A 21,521-nucleotide genomic window follows, 5' to 3' on the forward strand; every position below is an offset into this window, starting at 1 on the left:
TTGTGCTTCTCCTGCTTCACCCTCTGAATGTGAACTCAGAAGTAAAAGAGTCAGTGGAATGAGAATGTTGACTTGATATTTACCAACTTTGCTCAAAACATATTTACAAGATGCTCATGCATTTCATTGGCTTTCACCATAAGAAAATATGCAAAGCTGGGAACCACTGTGGAGACATGATTAGGAAAGTGAGCCCTCAGCATTAAACTACCTGAGCAAGGTACAATTGGCCCAACCATTTATGTTCCCCTGAAGGCACTTGTCACATTCTGCCTTAAATTATAGTTACAGTTATGCATTTTTCTATGCTATTTGATAAATTCTCTGAGGGCAGGATGCTGCCTAGTACATAGAAACTGGTAATATTTGTAGAATAAATGGAATATTTTAAGCACTTTTGCATGCTCCCCAGAACAATCAGCTCATCCAGAAGCCTATTCACCAAACACATTGATTGAGTGCTCTAGCATGCACCTACTCTGTGACATTGGGAATTATTTCAAAAGTAAGCTCCTTCCAGGTTTCTCCTTCCCAGTAGCAAGCAGAGTGAATTCAACTGGAACTCAAATTGGAGTAAACTGTTTAGATATGACTTCATATTGCTGCTTTGCATGTTTGGTGTTGGAGAGTACAGCTAGAGTCTATCTTTAGTTAATGGTTCTTAAGGAATTTATGCAAGTAATTGTAATATTTATCACATTTTTAGTGTATCAGAGCTAGGGACACCAAAATTTTCTTTTACCTCTTAAATCTGTTTTTTACATATTTATTACCCAGTGAACTGAGAAAAGGCTTTCAAAGTGCTAATATCTATCCTATCTCTTTGTTTTTTCCCTTCAGTGTTCATTCACAAGTAATAGTAGCTGTCATTTACTCAGGTTCTGCTATGAACTGGGTGCTTCACGCACTTGTGTTTAATTTTTGCAGCCTCACAAATTAAAGATTATAATGCTTGTTTTTCAGATGAGAATTAATTTACATAATTTTCACAACCTTTCAAGGTGTATTAGCCAGAGTTCTCCAGAGAAACAGAGGCAACAGGATGGATATGTATCTGTGTATCTATTTTAAATATATGTCAATTTAAAAAATTCACCAAATTGAGTTTCAAAAATCTGATTGGCTTTTATTAGCAATTCATGAACTGGGCAGCATCCAGTCTACAAACTAGAAAGAAACTGATGAGCTAAACAGAGTGGGTGAGTTTTATCAGCAGAAAAAAGAAGAGGAAAGCAGAAAAAAAGAGCAAATAGATGGTTGGTCATTTCAAGGTTACTTTTCTTCTACAGATGTAAGCAACATCTTGTTGGTCTAATTGGATTTCACTGTTATCTCTCTTCTGATTTCTCACAAGGTCAGATCTTGCAAAGAACGCAAGTTTTGGTTTGGTTATGTGACACTAGTATGAGTGACTCCATTTTGGACCTGCTGTCTGTTTTTTTGTTTCGTTTTGTTTTGTTTATGCAGTTTAAGAGTGAGAAAAAGAGAAAGAGAAAGGTATTGGCTTGTATGATTGTGGCTTATTTTAAGGTATTGGCTTACATGATTGTGGAGGCTTGGCAACCCCAAAATCTGCAGAGTAGGTAGGCGGGCTGCAGGCTCAGGCAAAAGGTGCAAGTCAATGGCTGTTTGCTGCCAGTCTTCCTTCTTGCTTAGGGGAAGTCAGCATGTTTCTACTAAGGTCTTCAGCTGATTGGATGAAAATCATACACATTATTAAGAGTAATCAGCTTTACTCAAAGTCTACTGATTTCATTGTAAATCTCATCTAAAAAATACCTTTACTGAAACATCTAGACTGTTTGTCCAAATATCTGGATACCATGACCTAGCCAAGTTGACACATAAAACTTACCATTATACAAGGTAAATATCATGATCTCGTGTTACAGATGAACACAGGAAGGCTCACAGATAATAACTAATTTGGACAATATAGTTTATTATGAGGTATTTGGACTTTATCAAAGGGGTTTTTGTTTTCCAAAGCCTAGGTGTCTTTCACTATATATGTTGTCTCTCAAATTAATGATTTTCCAACTGAGCAGAAATATGTTCTCCCAGGGCCAAACTCATGCTAAAAGAAGCATCTACTGGTCCTAACAGTATTGTATAGGTCTAATTTATCCACTGATACACATTTTGCCAAGGATGATGATCTAATCTAATGAAGTAGGCGCCTGTCATGATAAACATCTCAGCAGTGACATAAGTAAGGGCATCATTCTGTCCTTCACAGTCTCTGGAAACTTTTCGACCCTTTCCATGCCTGATACCAACCCTTGAACTTAGGACTCTACTACTTCTTACCTAGAACATACACTACAGCATTTCATATCTCTAGCCTTCACTTTATATTCCTAAATTTTGCATTTAATCAAGCCACCACCAGGCTCCCCTTCTCCCCTTCTTCTGTGCCTCTCAATTATCCACGGAATAAGGGTGAAGTCGTGCTAAGCATTAAAGATTATTTCCAGATGAGCTGAAACTACCTTTCCGGCCGCCGTTTTCATCTTTCACTAAGAACAATACACTCAGATTAAACTTGTCCCCGACAGGGTGCATGGATTCATATGCTGTTTAAGTTTTCATGATTAACCCAACCAGCAGCTACTCTCCTTCCCCAGATCACTGAAGAGTGTAGTCGTTAGGTATTACGAGACCTCTATTTATGCACCCTCCTTCTCTGTTAGAGAGAGGGCTGGCATCAGCGCCTGAAAAGGAGCCCCAAAGCCAAATGTATTCGGCCCCCTATTACCGGAGGATGCGCTGTATCCCGCACATCCGCTCTGCCAATGCAAGTGTTCAATAAATGCTTAATATATTCATTGATGAATGCCCCAGAGAGAAAAAATGCAGTTTGTGGCACAAGGACGAAGTCGCCTCTCAGAGATGGGGGAGTGCTGGCTCTCCTCCACCCACCCCGCCTCCTCCAGGCCAGGGTTCCCGCCCACCCCTCACTCCTACTTTAGAAAAGGGCAGACATTGCGCATGCCCCGTATCCAGGGCCGCCTCCGGGAGCACCGCCCATGTTGCCCCGCTCCCTCCCGGTGCTCGGGCACGCGCGCTCGCTCCCGCAGAGCGTGCCCTGCGTGCGGGTGCCCGCCAAGCCCGCTGGGCGCTAGATCTCCGAGTGCCCCGGCCGGGGCCTGAGGAGCGGGCACAGGGCAAGGCGGCGGACGGCTGCGTCGCCCGAGGCGAGGAGGAGCGCGGGCGGTGAGTGAGGGCGCCGCGGGCGAGCGGGCCGGCGCCTCCGCGCGTGCGCAGCGCGGGACCGCCCGGGCAGGGGCGCGCGCCCGGCGGCCGGCCGGAGGGGCCAAGCGAAGCGAGGAGAAGCTGGGCAGGGGGGCGCAGGTTGGCCTCGGACCCAGGGGTCCGGTGGATCCCATATCCGCCCCCCGGGCTCCAGAGTCGCTCGGCGCGCGGGTTGGCTTCCCGAGGGGTTCCCAGTGGGGTGCGTCGGGCCCGTGCGGTGGTCCTGGTGCCCGGGGCGGAGGGGCAGGGCCGCCTCAGCCGAGGGATCCCGGGAGGGGCGCACGAGCCCTCCTGGCAATGCGGACGCCCGCGGGGTGCGCGACCCCGGAGGTGGCGGAGGTCCAAGCAGGGGGCGCGGTCGGGAAGCCTTGGCGCCTTGCAGGTGGCGGGGGCCGCGCCCCTCTCCCGGGGAGGCGCGCGGTGGGAAGCGGAGCAAACTTCCCCTAAGTAACTTTCCTGAGGCGCTGCCGGCGGGGCGCGGTGAGCAGGGTCCGGGGGGGACTCCGGGGACCGACGCTCCGGGTTTGCGCGGCCTCAGGCGCCGCGGCAACCCAGCGAGTGGCGGCGGGCGATGGCGGGGGCGGCTTCCTCCTGAGGCTGGAACTCGTCCTCCGAGTTCTGAGTGGCATTCGTGGCCCGTTTGCTCTTAAAATAGACGTATAAGTTTGGTGTTCGGGAAGAAGGATGTTTGCTCTCTTGGGAAGAGAAGGCTTCTACCTCCTGGCGTTTTCAAAGAAAGTATTGTTCCGGCCTGCTGGGGATCCCTATTTATCAAGCAGCCCATTGTCCTGTGTGTGCCTGCTGAAAGCGAGCTAATTCTATTATTAGGCCTCAAAAGACCAAGGGAGATCACGGTGCTTTTTCTTTTTTAAACATTCCCCGCCACCTCGCCAAATCCTGTAATACGGCTTCCCCAAACTTGGCTGCACAGAGGAGTCGCTGGAGAGTTTTAAAACTCTTCATGCCTAATCGCACACCATACCAATTAACACAGTGTGTTTTTTAAAGATCCCCAGGTGATCGCGCAGCCGAGTTTGGAAATACTGGTTTAATGTAAGAAAGTCAAGAGTTTAGTTTCACATAGTAAGTAGCATGCGGTTTGTAATTGGTGAGATGAAACTCAAATTCATTTTCCTAGACAGGAACTCACAAAGGGGGGTTTGTTTCCCACCAGGGAGGGCGGGAAGTGTCTCTAATGGTTTAAACTTTATGAACTATAATGTGACTCTAGCACTCAAAACAATTGTTCTAAGTGCTGTTTTGAATTTCTGTTGGGGTTACTAAGCCCGCTTTCACTGACCCCATGCCCAGCCAAAGGCTTTCCCCTTCTTTTAATCCTACCTCAGTCCTCCACTCAACCCTCCGCCAGATCCCCTGTTTTAACTTTAACCTCGGGGAGGATCTTCTTCCCCCGTAGGTTACTGGCTTTACAGGGTTACTGCGGGTTCCCATAGCAACGAGTCCTCCAGGGGAAGTGGGCGGGTCCTCTTACCCTTGGGTTTCTGAATAGGACTCTTCCTTTTCAGAAGATTTTTGAATCACCCTTTTTCATTTCTTGGCCTCAGCGCAGGTAAGGGTGAGCTTATACAGTTCCAAGATTTTCTTTCTAAGATACTTACAGATTAGTTATTAATGCCGTTTTATGGGATGATAACTACTAGCAGCTATGTTCTTTCTTGATTTTTCATTCTTTTCCAATCCTTGCATTGATAACTTGTTTAACGGACTTCCAAAATGAAGTGGAAACAATGTTTTCTTTTCTTCTTTTTTTTTTTTTAGCACGTTTTCTTGGAGGTGCATATGCCTAAGAATTGTATGCACTATTTCTCTAAAGTCCTAAGTTACACCTTATATTTAAAAATTAAAAAAGTGAAATATAACTCCACATCTGTGCGCAAAACTTTTGATAATCTGTGGCAAAAATGCTATTACTAGCTTTTAAAGTGTTTTGTTCCTAGAAAGTACTCTGCCTGATAATCTGTGGCAAAAATGTTATTATTAGCTTTTAAATTGTTTTGTTCCTAGAAAGTACTCTGCCAACATTCTTTACAAAATATTAAAACTGCTTGTAATATTATACTTTAACAAAGGAAAGGCACAATTAGGCTACACATTCTCCTACTTACCTGCTGAAACACATGCATCCAAAGATCAATTTGAAAAAATGTTCATTTTTTTTTAACGCTCAAAATAGGTCTTCTATAGACATCTAATTCTCTTTTGCCTTGCAAGGAACTGTTAAAACTCTTCTGAATAAAATAGTACAGAAATGGGTCATTTACACATTTGTTTTTAATTGTTTTTTTAAAAAATCTTTTAAACTTTGCTCTGTAAGTTACCAGAATTTAGTTAATTCCAAAATGCCTTTAGGATTCCAATGATTTTTGAGTTTGTGTTGGGAGTTGAAATGGTTTTCTCTTACTAAAATCTATTTTATGTGCTGTTTAAATTTCTATTAACTGGGCTATCAAGCAAATTCTGTAAGGTGAATTTTTCCCGTTTACTATGAGAAAGGAATAATGGTGGAAACCCCTCTCGTGTGATGGACCTTGTAGTTCCAGCAGTGATGCTGGGCTGCTAAAATAGTGATCTCTCACCTAATCTTCCCTTCTTTCATCACACATTTAAAAATTACGTTTAAGCCTTTTCAATTTAGTATCTCTTTCAACATAGTTGTCCAGTCTCAAATTCCTTGAAGGTGTGCATTAATATACATTTATCGACATGTCCTTTGTTTATTCAAATTAAGCAAATACAGTTGAGAATTTCTGTTGTTGCTTTGTTTCCTTTAAAAAATTAAATAAAAAAGTATTTCTTGTTGGGAGACATTTTGGGAATCACTGAAAAAAATAAAGTAAAAATCACCATCACACCATCCAGAAACAAACAACTGGTAATTAGATGATGTGCTTCCATTTTACCCTTTTTGTTTGTCTGCACAGACAGACTTTTAAACAAAATTGGCTTTTAATTTTATCTGTAGTTTTAAATATTCCTCTCTTATTTAGTATGAAGTAAATATTAGAGATGTTTCCTTTTTGCATAAACTCTTTGAAAATAAGGTTTTAATGATGAGTACATGCAAGTTTATTGAACTAGTTTTCTGTTGTTTTACATATTATTTTTATTTGTAGTGGCTGAGAATACAGTATTAAACCCTCTGGTTGCAAGTCCTACCATGGCCACTTCCTAAGTAACCTTAATTACCTCTTTAATCGCATTTCCTTGGAATAAGGGTCATGGTACCTGCACCATAGAGTTTTGGTGAGATGGAATGAACTAAGTAGAGGAAGGCCAGCAGGGTTGACCAAAGGATGTAGGCTCAGTAAGTAAGAGTGGACACACAGGTGGAGCTGAGAAAAATGCCCTTGTCTGAAAGTTTAAGTATTTCAGACTTACTCAGGTTACATTTATAGCAGTAGAAATCCTGGGGCAGAGGTGAACTCTGTTATGACTCTTGTGGCTTGTTGCCAAATTGCTTATGCTGTAACATTCCCTTACAGAGTATATGGTCTACCTGTAGTGTGTCAACACTCCAGTGTTCATCATCTTTCCTGATTTTTCTATAAAAATATGATATTTTAATTTTTTTTGGTAACTATTGAAATTGATAATCTTTTTTTTTTTTTCTTTTGTTTTTCTTTTGGGAGCTCTCTCTTCTGGTATTTTGCCTACTTTACTTTTAAGTGGTGATTTTTAAAAAATGACATACCTGCTTTATATAAAAAAGATTGCACCTTTATCGTATTTTTAGTGTTTTTTTTTTTTCTTCAAAGGCCATTATTTAATTCACTTTTTGGCATTTTTCAAACAATAAAATACTTTTATTTCTATATAAACAGGTCTCTACTTTGTCATTTATGATTTTTTTCCTTGTATTTGTTCATGCTTGGAAAGCCCAGAAAGACCCTGCAAACGGCCCCAGTGAAAAATTCAGGAGAAGCAATAAGCAGTCAAAAGTGGCTGCCACTGGGGAGGAAGACTAAGGCGATGAGGAAGACCACTCATTTTACAATAGGGCTTTTAGACTTTAAAACTAATTAAATTTAATAATCTTTATCTGAAAGGTGAGATAAATGAAGCAACATTTTGGAAATATAGTAGATCTTTTTACATTTAATTCTATAATTGTATGTGGATATGAAGCACTGCCATACCACTGCCTCCTCCTGCTTTTCCCTAGTTAGTGAGTTATACCAGCACTGTTTGTTAATTAGTTCCTCCTTTCTTCTTTGCTTTGTGGTCTTTATTGTTTTTTAAGATCTTGACTAACTGGGGTCTGTTTCGGTTTTAGGTCTGCTCATTTGTGTGTTGATCTCTAGTCTTAATGCCACATCTTTTTAATCATAGATTTAGAATACTTAGAAATATCTGGCAGAGCAAGTCACACTGTCCTTTTAACATTACAATTATATGCACCTGTCCTTTCAGATAAGGATTATTGTATTTAATACATGCACGGCTTTAAAAGTCTAAGAGGCTTATTGTAAAGTAAATGGTCTTTCATCTGCCTCTTCTTCCCCATCCCTTACTCTCCCTCCCCAGTGACAGCCAATTTGGACTGTTCACTGTTTCTCCTGAGTTTTTCACTGGGGCCGTTTGTAGGGTCTTATTGGGCTGATCAGAGAGTGGTCTTCCAGTAAAGTTTTGCACTGAGGAAAGAGTGTAGGTTCCACTGTTCATGGAGGAGTCTGGCTGGGGTTTCACCATTCTCTGTGTAGTCACTTTGGAAAAGGTTCACCATGCAGACTTACCTATTTACCTACTCTTCCAAGAACAAATCTCTAGTCTTGCTGGGTTCTGGGGTTGTCTGCCAGTGGTCTACAGTGAGGAGGTGGGGAAGGCATCTTGGAATTTTAGAGCTTCTCATACAGCTTTTACTAATCTTATTTTAACCTGTCGCCCTTTTACCCTCAGTCTTTTGAGTAGACTGGAGTGAGTTCTTCCCGGCTTTTCTCACTGTTAGTATAGCATTCCTTCTCTCAAGTTGGCTGAGACAGTTGCCACTTGTCCATCTACTTTCTACTTTCATGATTTCTAGTTTCTATTTCAGTTCTTTAAGTCCTTGGGTCTCTATGTCTTCTAGAAAGATCCCTTACTGTCACTTAAGTGGAGTTTAGGGGAAGGGTGTAATTGGATATGTGTGTTACATTTGCCATCTTAATCTGGAAGGCTTGGAAGATGAATCCTTAGAACTAAAAAAATACCGGATCATGTTGCATTTTGTTTGGTTGGCAAGGACTGCCATCTGTAATCAGTATTTCTTTTAAGGGTCATGAAAGATTATTCAGACCTTTTATCTCTCAGCAGAGTTGTTTTCTTCATCTGAGTCCTAATGTTTCCTGTTAGAGTTCTTAGGTATCTGTTTTTGTTACTTTGTGATGGGCTTTTCAGATTGGCTGTTGGTAGACTAAGATGGTGGTTGATTTTGGTGTATTTATTTTATAGCTGGCACTTATGCTAAAAGCTTTGCAGTTTATTTTTGTATGTTCCCAAGTTATATAATCAGTAGCAGATAATGACACTTTTATCTACTTTTAATAGTTAAAACTTTTATTTTGGTTCGGTGGCAGTTTGCATTAGATTTAGCTTTCTGTAACGTTATAACAAGTTTCTGGAACATTATGGAATAGTAATGGTGGTAATATACAAACTTGTTGTTGTTCTTTATTTTAGTAGGAGAAAGAATAGTAGAATATTGGCTTTTTGGTTTATCATAGTTCTTCATCAGGACAAAGAAAATCTGTCCTTTCATTTCCAAGTTGCCTAGAGGTAATTTTATGTTTTTAAGACATGGGAATTGAATATTAGCAAGTGATCATTAGCATCTGCAGTTTATCAACTGGTATTTCTAAAAAGTCTACTGATTTGAGTCCCAAATATTAAATTGGATCAAAATTTTTCTTATGGATGGTTCTTTAGAAAAACAAGTTGAATGCCTGGGAAGAATGAAGTATAACATATTCAATGCATGAGCATATTGTCTTGGTTGTGGTGGTATAGGAGATAGTCACTAGGGAATTTTCACAAGCAAATATTCCAAGTTATATCTGACACTCAAGTCACATCTTTACCTGTTGGCAGTATTTGATGTAATTTGTTATTCCTTCTGTTTTAATATTCTCTCTTCATTTGTTTCTTGAGGACACCACACTGTGTTGCCTTTCCTTCTATACTGCTGTCCTTCTGGTTTCTTTTCAGTTGTTTTTAAATTTGTGCTGGTTTTGTCTTTTTACCTGCCTATGAATTTAGAATGTGCCAAGGCCCAGTTCTTGCCAGCTTGTTGGCACAAATAGTCACAGGGCTTTAATAAAATACTGTGCAGCTACTTAAAACTCCTAAATGAATATTTCCACCTCAGACACCTCCAACTACTTTTTTGACTTCTTAACATGAATATGTGAAAGGTACTTCAACCTAAATATGGCCAGAACAAAATTTCTGATCTTTCTCTGCAAACCTACTCCACCTGTAGCCTGCCCCATTTTATTAGGTTGGTGCAAAAGTAATTGTGTTTTTTTGCCGTTAATGGCAAATTACTTTTGCACCAACCTAATGGGTGTTAGCTCCATTTTTTTCAGGTTATTTAAGCAAAAACAAAACAAAACAAAACGTGGAATCCTCCTGACTCTTCTCTTTCTCTCCAACTCTATTTCCAGGTTGTCAGCAAATCCTGTTCTGTCTTCAAAATGTCTCCAGAATCAGTTTAACTACTTTTCCCATCCGTACTATCAGCGTCTTTATCCAAGTCCCCAGCATTTCTTTCCTGGATTATTGCTGTGGCCTCCTAACAGATCACTGGTCTCCTTTTCCTTCCCTGGCTTCTCTTTAATTTTCTATCAGCTTAACATTAGAGTGATCTTTTAAAAACACAAGTCACATTATGCTTAAAACCCTCCAGTGGCTTCCATGTCACTCAGGATAAAGTCCAGTTTTCTTATAATGATTCATAAAACCTTACATGATCTGGGCCGGGCATGGTGGTTCACGCCTGTAATCCCAGCACTTTGGTAGGTCGGAGTGGGCAGATTGCTTGAGGTCAGGAGTTCAAGACTAGCCCAGCCAACATGGTGAAACCCCATGTCTACTAAAAATACAAAAATTAGCCGGACGTGATGGCATACACCTGTAATTCCAGCTACTCGGGAGGCTGAGGCAGGAGAATCTCTCGAACCTGGGACGTGGAGGTTGCAGTGAGCCGAGATCGTGCCATTGCACTCCAGCCTGGGGGACAGAGTGAGACTCTGTCTCAAAACAAATAAGGAAATAAAAATTAAAAATAACGCGCTACATGATCTGATTCTCACTAACTGACCTCTTCTCCCACTTGTCTCCCACTCAGCGCTTTCCATTCCAGCTGTCCTTACTTCCTTACTAATCCTTGAACGTGGCAGGTACATTTTCATTTTAGGTCTTTGCACTGGATTTTTTCCTCTGCCTATAATATTTTATCCTACCCCCCAGCTCCCAGATATATTCATGGTCAACTCCCTCATCTCTTTCAGGTCTTCACTAAAATAGCATTTTGTCTGTGCGATTACTCTAGTTATAATTGCAATCTGCATCCCGTATGTCTCTTGCAGTGCTCTGCATTTTATTTTTCTATCGCATCTATTACCTTCTAAGTTACTATGTATTTATTTACTTATTTATTTTGTGAATTGCCTCTCTTTCCTACCTCTGCTAGACTATAACTTCCTTGAGGGTGAGTATGTTTATTAATGTGTCCCAAGTGCCTAGCACATAGAAGATGCTCAGTAAATATTTTTTGAATAAATGAATATAGGCCGGGCGCGGTGGCTCAAGCCTGTAATCCCAGCACTTTGGGAGGCCGAGACGGGCGGATCACGAGGTCAGGAGATCGAGACCATCCTGGCTAACACGGTGAAACCCCATCTCTACTAAAAATACAAAAAAAAACTTAGCCGGGCGTGGCGGCGGGCGCGGCGGCGGGCGCCTGTAGTCCCAGCTACTCGGGAGGCTGAGGCAGGAGAATGGCGTGAACCCGGGAGGCGGAGCTTGCAGTGAGCTGAGATCCGGCCACTGCACTCCAGCCTGGGTGACAGAGCGAGACTCCGTCTCAAAAAAAAAAAAGAATATAGTCTATCTTCTCCATTTTTTTTCAGTGAATTTCCCATAAAGCAACATATGCATAGTGTTTTAGCATTTGTAGATCTAACGTTGACTTATCCCACCAGCAAGGGAGAAGTTCAAGAACATTTATAATTCATAATGGAGATAATAATACAGAGAGTGTTTATGAGAATTAAATAGGTTGCTCTCTGTGAAGTACTAAACTGTACTAATGGATAGGTCCAGGTCACTTAACTGACAAAAAAGCCTAACCAAGTGCCCCGATTCACATCTGAATTATGTGAATTGTATTCTAGAATCTTCTGTGTTTATATTTCAGTTTTTAATCAAGAGTAGGCATGGCATCACCTGGGAGGTTTTCAAAACATACCTGGTTCCCTGGTAAATATCAGTGATATACTGTTACTATATTTTGTTTTTTAACCAGTCTGCAGTATTTTGTCCCTTAGTGTGGGCAGTAACCATTTGCTCTCCCCTTTTTAATGCCTTCTTGCTGTTTGGGACATCTTTCATGACCCCTTCTAGCCTTTTTACCTATGAGGTTCTTGCTGAAATCACTTCTAAGGTGATTTTGAAATCCTCAGAGCCACCTAGATGCATATAATTTAACCTTTTACTAAATCCACAAAATCGAAGGATCTTAGTCCTTTACCTTCAGTTTTCCAGACAAGAGAATGTTGTAGTCATCCCTACAGCAATCCTTATATCAGTCATTTTATTATTTTTAAAATACTTGATTTTTATATTTTTCATATGAATTATATTAAATAATTATTATGCCCCCTGTAGTCCTCACACAAATCTGAGAAGTGGATGAGCAGTGTGTTTGATCTCTTGGACACTTCTCGTTATTTTCCATGGCTCCTGTGTGTCAGACCCTTGAAGTATTTGCATTCTTTTCTTTTCTTTTTTTTCTAATTATATTTTATTTTAACTTCCAGGATACATGTGCAGGACATGAAGGTTTGTTACATAGGTAAATGTGTGCTGTGGTGGTTTGCTGCACTTACCAAGCAGTCATTTTCAAGTTTTGCTTACTGTGTTTCTAGGCTCCTTTTGTGTCCTTCAAATCCAGGAATATCTCAAAACCAGACTCCCTTTCCTTCTCTTTCTTAATAGAGCAAGAAATATTTGTAGATTTTTACTGTGCAAGCAAGTGGTGTGATTTGCAAGAAAAGAAGATGATTATTTTAGAGATTGTTTATGCAACTGAAGAATACACAATGAACAAAAACCATGATGTATGTTGTCTTTAGAAATGGATAAGCCCAATAGCTGTTACCTATACACAAAAATGTGAAAATTTTCTTCAACTCTACTGTCAAAATAATTCAAGATATACCTAGCTCCTTGTGTATATTTGATCTCTCCTTAATTTTTCTATGATGCTAGATAAGTAAGAACATTCCCCATATTTAATTAGGTGTAAACATTTTAGCAGTGATTACCATGCACATTAGAAATAAAATTTCACAAGTTCCATTGCTTTTAATGCATCTATCCTACCTGATGAATTTGCCTTGCCTTTGTAACTCTGACTAGATCTACTTTTTGTTGTCGTGAAGACTCATTCTTTTGAAAATAGTACTGTCACAAATTCATTTTATACTGAACCCTAAGTATTCAGTACTGCTGGCCAAAGCTGAATGGAAAGCATTGAGCTATGTATCTTTCTGATGATAAATCACATTGCCCTCAGTGTAGGCCATTAATGGACAGCCCAGTTAGAAAACACATCTTGCTTAAAGTTCTACACCTGCTTTGGAGACTCTTGTAAGTATTTGTTGCCTTTGTGAGAGTTTTTGCCTTTTAATGCCAGCTAATTTCTTCTACTTACCTAGTTTTTTTGAAAGCAGCGGTCTTGCCTACCCATCACCAGCAAACATACCTACTCTATAGTAAGGGACTGATTTTGGCCCTCTGCTATTATTTTGTACTTTAGGTCTCTGTGGATAGAGAAGGACTTCTAATGTAGACTGTCACCTATTTTCAGACCTTTGTTCATGGAGAATGTAGCAAAAAGTCAAATATAATAAAGTCCATCTACTTTTTATTTATTTTTATTTATTTTTTTGAGACGGAGTGTCACTCTGTCACCCATGCTGGAGTGCGGTGGCGCCAACTCGGCTTACTGCAAGGTCCGCCTCCCGGGTTCACACCATTCTCCTGCGTCAGCCTCCCGAGTAGCTGGGACTACAGGCGCCTGCCACCATGCCCAGCTAATTTTGTTTTTGTATTTTTAGTAGAGACGGGGTTTCACCATGTTAGCCAAGATGGTCTCAGTCTCCTGACCTGGTGATCCGCCTGCCACAGCCTCGCAAAGTGCTGGGATTACAGGCTTGAGCCACCGCACTAGGCCAAAGTCCATCTACATTTAATGTGTTGTTGGAGAATGATCTGTATTCCTAGAAAACCCGGAAATTGGTAAAATTCTTAATTGAGGTTATATCAGGTGACTTTTCCCAAAATAAATCTTATTTTCAATGGAAAAAAATGGTGAGAAGCTACCCAGAAGTCCCTCCTTCTGTTCAGAATGCAGGTTCAGGCTACAGGGAGCTGTTGGTAGCATTCTCTTGCATAGCCCCTCCCCGCTCCACCACTTAGACACCAGTGTTGGTGGAGGTGCATTCCAGAGTGCTCTGGCTCTTCCTGTGGTTTTTTCACCGTCTTTTGTGGCCTTGGGAGACAGGATGAATAAGTGCTTGAAGCTGGAGCTCATCTATTGGAGGGTGGGCTGTTACTGAAAGTGGTCGGCAGTGGAGGGAGCATGCACATGTGCAGTCACTTGTGCAGTCACTTTTGATCCCTGTGCAGCCGCAGTCAGTCTCTCATGGCGAACTTCCTCACCCCTCCCCAAGATGATTTCAGCACCTATTTAATAAATGCTGTATAATTTCTTTATTTAAATTAGTAGATTGTGTAGTTAATTTAATACCATTCAACAAGTATTTCTGTGGGATCAGTGGGGATCAGCTCACGCGTACTTGAATTTTTTTTTTTTTTTTTTTTTTTTGAGTCAGAGTCTTGCTCTGTCCCCCAGCTGGAGTGCAGTGGTAGGATCTCAGCTCACTGCAAGCTCCGCCTCCCGAGTTTACTTAACGCCATTCTCCTGCCTCAGCCTCCCAAGTAGCTGGGACTACAGGCTTCCGCCACTACGCCCGGCTAATTTTTTGTGTTTTTAGTAGAGACGGATTTCACTGTGTTAGCCAGGATGGTCTCGATGTCCTAACCTCATGATCCGCCCACCTCGGCCTCCCAAAGTGCTGGGTTTACAAGCGTGAGCCACCGCGCCCGGCCGCGTACTTGAAATTTATTACTTTGTTAGCTATTTTCTCTTATCAGTGATCTCCCCAAAATGTCAGAATGAGTTCTGAACTCTTAGCTAGCGAATATCTCCTAGCAAATACTCAAAATCGTCACCAGGCAGTGACGGATTTGACTAGGTGGGTGTGGGTTAGGGATGTCAATATATAATGGTGTTTGGGTTGGCTTATAGGAAAATGAGATGCTCAAGATAAGGACAACCTATATTTATTTTGATTTTACGGTGTTTCTATAGTATTATATAGTTATTGAGTGTAAAGTAGTTGTGAGGATCAGAATCCTACTAAAATGTACAACCTCTTAAAATTTTTTTAAGAGTTAAGATGGGAAAGTGTTTGGAGACTAGCTCTAGTAAAAGACTTGAACAACTTGAGCATAAAGAGGCACTGATGCCCCCCCGACCACCACCTCCCACCCGCACAGTTGAAAATCCATGTGTAACTTTTGACTCACAAATGCTTAACTGCTAATAGCTTACTGTTGACCAGAAGTTTTATTGAGAACATAAACAGTCAACACATATTTTATATGTCATATATATTATATACTACATTCTTACAATAAACTAGGGAAAATGTTATGAAAATCATAAGGAAGTGAAAATACATTTATAGAACTGTACTGTATTCATCAATATTGTGAGTTTACATCATCTGTTTACAAGATGAGTCATCTCTCTGAAATGGTGAGTGACCACAGCTACAGACCTCAATCTACCATACATATCAAGCAATTCAACTTTTTTCTTGTAATGTATTTTCTATGCTTCTTGGAAGCACTTCCAGCATCACTAGTGGCACTTTGTATGGGTCTCGTGGTGTTATTCGTGGTTTACTGTATTGCACTAAACATGATGAGAAATACGCAAGAACCACCAGAGATCACATTTTACTGCCATAAACAATATATTGGGGAGTGAAAGTGCTCATGCTGAGATGATTAGCGTCATACGGCATTTTAGGCAGATACTGGCGACACTTGAGTTCACCACAGGAGTAACAGGAGATGGCTGTGAAATTATTACAGTAGAATAGTATGTACTACAGTTAATTTTATGCCTTTGTGATTTAATGCTGCCTTTTTACATTTGTTTACATTTCTCTGGACTGGGAATGGCACTATATACCGTCAGTATGTGTGTGCATAAATTTTGATAACTCTGATAGCTGTGTGTATGTTTTGTGGTAGTAAATGATAAAACAGATTAATAGCTACATGTTTTATCCATTAACAAAATACAAAACTTAAAAAAAAAGTTTTGATATATCTAGGCTGTGCAGTTCATCGGTTTTTTTTTTGAATTGTTACACAAATCTCCCAACTAATTTTCCAATATAGTTATTGAAAAAAATCTAAATATAAGTGGACCAGAGCAGTTTAAACCCATAGCATTCAAGGGTTCCCTGTATTTTTAAATGAAATGTTATTGCTGGTAGATTAAGTATTTCTTTTGGACTTTTACAAAGTCCTAACCTAAACTTTATTTGCAACAAATCATTTTCTTCTACTTAGTATGTAGGAATATTTTGATATTGTATAGTGTCAAATGCCATACACTGTAGATATAATATTAAAATGGCCCTGTAGGAAGAGGCAGTTTCTGCCTGATATGTCTCTCTTTAAATGAAAGAAAAAAGTTAACAAATTATCTTAAACATTGGCAGCCATACTTGCTTTAGGAGAACACCAAAGATCGCTACCCCCGATTCTCCTAAGGAAATACGATGTAGGAGAAAGCAAATTTTCGGAGAAAGATGTTTGTTTTCTTGCTGGTTTATGTGAAGTTTGTAGGTGTACTTGTCTACCTCAAAGCTCATTTACAATTTTTTTCTTAATGTCCTCAAAGAGGATGTCAATTAATACGATCTTGCACCCTGTATTCTGTGAGTTTTCTGAGGTTGGGGTATTAACGAGATGCCAACCAGTGCCATTGAACAGATGGAACAGTAGCTCTTTGACTGCTTTTAATTTTTTTTTTTTCCTCCGAGACAGAGTTTCGCTCTTATTGCCCAGGCTGGAGTGCAATGGCACGATCTCGGCTTACTGTAGCCTCCACCTCCTGGGTTCAAGTGATTCTCCTGCTTCAGCATCCTGAGTAGCTGGGATTACAGGCGCCAGCCACCACGCCCAGCTAATTTTCTGTATTTTTAGTAGAGACAGTGTTTCGTCATATTGGCCAGGCTGGTCTTGAACTCCTGACCTCGGGTGATCTGCCTGCCTTGGCCTCCCAAAATGCTGGGATTACAAGCGTGAGCCACCGCTCTTAATTTTTGTGGCAGAGATTGGTTCTTGTATCCTTCATTCTGTCTGTAATGTGCAAAAATATATTTTGGAGTGAATGGTTGAGAATTGTGCTCTGAGAATTAGTTACTGTTTTCTAGGAGAATAAAAGGGAAAAAGCAGGTATGTGTAAAAACTTGGCCCTGATCTTGTATATAGTTCATTAAGAATTTTTTTTTTTTGTTAATAGCTCTATGAGTCCGTTCTAACACTGCTGTAAAGCAGCTACCTGAGACTGTTTAATTTATAAAGAAAAGAGGTTTAATTGGCTCACGGTTCTGCAGGTTCTACAGGAAGCATGGCTGGAGAGGCCTCAGGAAACTTACAATCATGGCAGAAGGTAAAGGGGAAGCAAGCACATCTTCATGTGGTGGCCAGAGAGAACAAGCAAAGGGGCAAGTGCTACACACTTTTAAACAACTGAATTTCATGAGAACTCCCTATCAAGCGGGAAATCCACCTCTATGATCCAGTCACCTCCCTCCAGGTCCCTCCCCCAACACTGGGGATTACAATTCAACATGAAATGTGGGTGGGAATACAAATTCAAACCATATCAAAAGCCTCTAGAGGCTTACTATTATGCTTACGATAAAACTAGACTTCTTATGAAGCTGGGCATCAGCAGTTCTCATACTTTTTGGTCTTGGGATCCTTTTACACTCTTAATTATTTTCGAAAGCCCAGAAAACTTGTTTATAGGGGTCATATCTATTAATATTTAGTCGAAATTAAAGAAAAAAATTAAGTGTTTATTTAAAAATAAATGTTTTCATTGAAGCATATGAAGAAAATCTGGCCTCATACAGATGTATAGCTGGAAAAGAATATTTTAATAGCATTTTCAGATGATTGTGGATATTTGATACCTCACCAAAGCTTCATAAATAGTAGTTTCTTAAATTGCCATGTAGAATCTAAAACCATATCAGTGAATGTTTTGTACACTTGTTGTACTTTAAATCCATTGGTCAGTCTTGTACTTTGGATCTTTTACCAATGCATGATTTTATATTGTAATTGCATTCTTATTAGAAAAGGTTGGTTCACTGAGTTATGCAAATCTTTCAAGTGTTGACACATTTCATTATACAGTATCAAAAATCATGTTCATTTAATATCACTACTCTTATCAGAACAGTCTTTTGAGTATCGGGAAGCTGTCAGGCTCGTGGTGGTGTAATCAAGGTTTCCAAATTCTAATTTTTGCTTGAAGCCTTGAATTTTATTATCAGCGATAAATACTGTCAGTTTTCCTTGCAGTGACAGGCTCACTTCATTCATTTTTGAGAAAATGTCTGCCAAATACCTTAGTCTGAATAAGCATACTTTGCTTCTTCTGTCAAGTAACAATGGTATTTCAAGAAGAAAGCTGCTGGTTTGACTTGTAACACAAATAGTTGTACACATGTTTTTTCTCAAGGAAACCATTCTATTTCAATTTCCCCAGAAATGCTTTGTGCACACTTCCCAATTTCATGATGTAGAATATTTAAAAAGTGTGTACTCAACAGCTGAAGTTTAATAAAATCAATAATTTTTACTGTTGCATCTCCCAGAGATTCCCCATGAAACAATACGTTGATTATTGCAAAGGGGAATGCACAGTAGCTATTTTGCCTTTACCCAGGCCATGTTACCACTATGCCTAAATCCCCCATCATTCAGGTGTGGGTGAGGAGGACTTTACTGCTCCTTTGGCACTGTTCATTTTTGCTCAAGAGTCACTGGGGGACCTTCAGATGGCTTAGAAACCAACAGCATCAATAGTAAGAAAAGTTACAGAGCCAACTATGGGGCAATTTCTATGTTTTGTAGTTCCTGGAGAAGCTCTTGCCTTTTCTGTTAGGAGCAAATGATCCCTATGGCAGTCTTTGTTCTGCATCACCACTAGCAGATGTTGCTGGGAGGTTGCAGAGGGATTTGGTCACTTGTTCTGCTTAGATATTTTCTTGACCAGTGCAAGTCAGAACTGCTTAAAAGGCTTCATACTTTTAATTCATATACACATCAAACGACAGGCACACATGGAATGAATTTTCCTCACCCTGCGTTCTAAGAAATATACTTTTATAGCCAGTGAATTCGTTATTGAAAAATTCAAGCAGATTTATTTATTTATTTATTTAGGCCAACATGAGTTTAAAAGAGTTTGTTTACATTTTCAACACTCTTAATGGTTTTTAAAATCATTGCTGGTGGTAAAGGTTCCATAAACACACTGGCCCAGCAAGAGACTTTCCAGCTTTGGCCAAAAATAAGTTATTCCACTACTGATAGCATAATTTCCATTTATTTTTACTCCTTTTTTTTTTGAGACGGAGTCTCGTTCTGTAGCACAGGATGGAGTGCAATGGCGTGGTCTGTGCTCACTGCAACCTCTGCCTCCCAGGCTCAAGCTATTCTCCTGTCTCAGCCTCCCAAGTAGCTGGGATTACAGGCACGTGCCACCATGCCTGGCTAATTCTTGTATTTGTAGTACAGATGGGGTTTCACCACGTTGTCCAGGCTGGTCTCGAATGCCTGACCTCAGGTGATCCTCCTGGCTCGGCCTCCCAAAGTGCAAGGATTACAGGCGTGAGCCACCACACCTGGCCTGTTACTTCAGTGTTGTAAGGGAATGTATAGATGGAAGTTGAGAATTCTTTATTTTTTTGTAAAAAAGTCAAGCACCTGATTACTTGTCCGATTCCTCTTGGTGAAGTGAGACACAGAGACTAACACATGTAAGCAGTATACTTTTCTGCTTGTGCTTTTGCTCTGCAGTAATCTGAAATGAGACATTGCCCATCTTAGAATTGTGGTTTATTTGCAGGGGAGGCATGCATTTTCCTACTGTCCTGTACACACGAGCCCATTTTATTACTTTGTTTGAAGATTGGGTATGTCTAATGTAGTGGAAATTCATCGATTCAATGTTAAGTACAGATGAAACACATTTCAGGACCACATTAGAAAGTCTTTTTAATTATCCTTTTTTTTTTTTTTTTTGATTATTCATATGACTGCTTTTCTCTTTTCACGTGAATTGCTGAGAATTTATCATCCTTTCCAGTTCATTAAATCATTAAAATGCTTTACTAGCACTATAAATAAATATGCCAGGCCATGAATTGAGGCTGGTTGATAAAGGCAGCTTTGTCCTGTTAATAGTTCTTGTTCCTGGTTAACCCACACTTCCCTGTGAATATCTATATTACATTAAATTTTAGACTTTTAATGTTGTAAAGCCTTACTCTAAGCATGTAGGGACTTGCTTTAAGTTGAGCTTTGGTGTTTACTGTTGGATTAGCTGTGAGATTAATGTAGTATTATAATACTGCATTTGTGCGTAGACATGTTCAGGAGAGCCCTAGGACACATTTAATAGGTATTCAGGTTCTTTGCCACTCTACCTAGTCTAAGCTTGCATTTCAGTCAACTAGAAACACCGTACACCTTAGTTTCAGACCGTTTTGATCTAGGACCAGTTGCACTCCACAAGTGCGATCTAGAGTTCTCATTGGACTTGGAAGGATTGGGCTTTAACCTCCTTTTGTATAAACATTGAAAGCCAGGTGTGTGAGCATGGCACTGTTGCAAATATGGAGATGCAGTCCTCAGAGTAAGCACACTTTAATCAGGCAACATAAGGCAAGATAGAATGTGAGAAAGTACTGCAGTTGGGCATGATGAGTCTGGAAGCATCAGGAAACTTTCCTTGCTGAGGTATCTTTTGGACTGCATCTTGAAGAATGGGTGGGTAGGCTTTTGATAAGTAGGGTCGTACAGAAGAAAGCGCAGTGAGGATGGCAGGAAGCAGTGGACCATTTGTAGTGTGGGAATAGTCTGGTTTGCAGGGTGGGTGAATGAAGAGGATGAGTCAAAAGATCTAATTGTGAATTGAGCCAGGCCCTGGAGCTCTAAAATGAATTGCAAACCATGCTTCCTCTCACTGGTAAAGTTGAGGTGGAATTTCTTCCCTTCCTCTGGGGCAGATGCTTGCTTTCACTCCTGTGGCATGTAAGAAGAGACCTTCCTCAGTTTAGATGCTAGCCCCTTAGGGAAGAGCGTTACAGAGTACAGTTAAGATTTGACCACATGCCTCTTTTTGTCTCATTTATGATGCTATATTTTAAATTTTACAAGAGGGTGTTACTTCAATCAAATACTGACATCACCCAGGTCTCTTAGTAGACCTGGAACTACGCAGACCTCTACTACGGAACTCTTAGTAGAAATCATGGCATTTCCACAGATGACAAGTAAAATCCTTATGCAGAGAGACCTGACTCAGATGTAAATTGTGATCACTATTTTCAGAGATTGTCCTTCCTTGGTCTGGTTCTAGTCATCATCACCATGGATCTAGTATGAGTTCATATCTCTGTTAACTGTGGTGGAGTGGTTGCTTGTCTATGTATTATTTTTTTTAAAAATTAAGGTACTGACAGTTGAGTTGCCACTCTTTGAAGATGTATTTTGGCTTTAATGTTTTTAATCTGTTTATTATGGTTAAAGTTCATATGTATTATAAATGCTGTCCTCCCTACTGTTATGTGGTGCAGAGATTGAAGAAACTCAAATTT

The 21,521-nt window shown here is 40.3% G+C and overlaps 1 protein-coding gene across 3 annotated transcripts in view; it reads left to right on the forward strand.

The window, feature by feature from the left end:
* Window positions 1-2,984: 2,984 nt before the first annotated feature.
* Window positions 2,985-21,521, forward strand: part of BTBD3 (BTB domain containing 3) — a 36,421-nt gene continuing 17,884 nt past the window's right edge. For 2 of the 3 annotated variants that reach the window (XM_025399078.1, XM_025399081.1), the window contains exon 1: window positions 2,985-3,216. The gene's annotated coding sequence lies outside the window, so the exon portion shown is untranslated. The remainder of the gene's footprint in view (window positions 3,217-21,521) is intronic. The other variant, XM_025399076.1, reaches the window with a different exon arrangement.

Source organism: Theropithecus gelada, chromosome 10, assembly GCF_003255815.1.
Source record: "Theropithecus gelada isolate Dixy chromosome 10, Tgel_1.0, whole genome shotgun sequence".
Taxonomy (NCBI): Eukaryota; Metazoa; Chordata; class Mammalia; order Primates; family Cercopithecidae; genus Theropithecus; species Theropithecus gelada.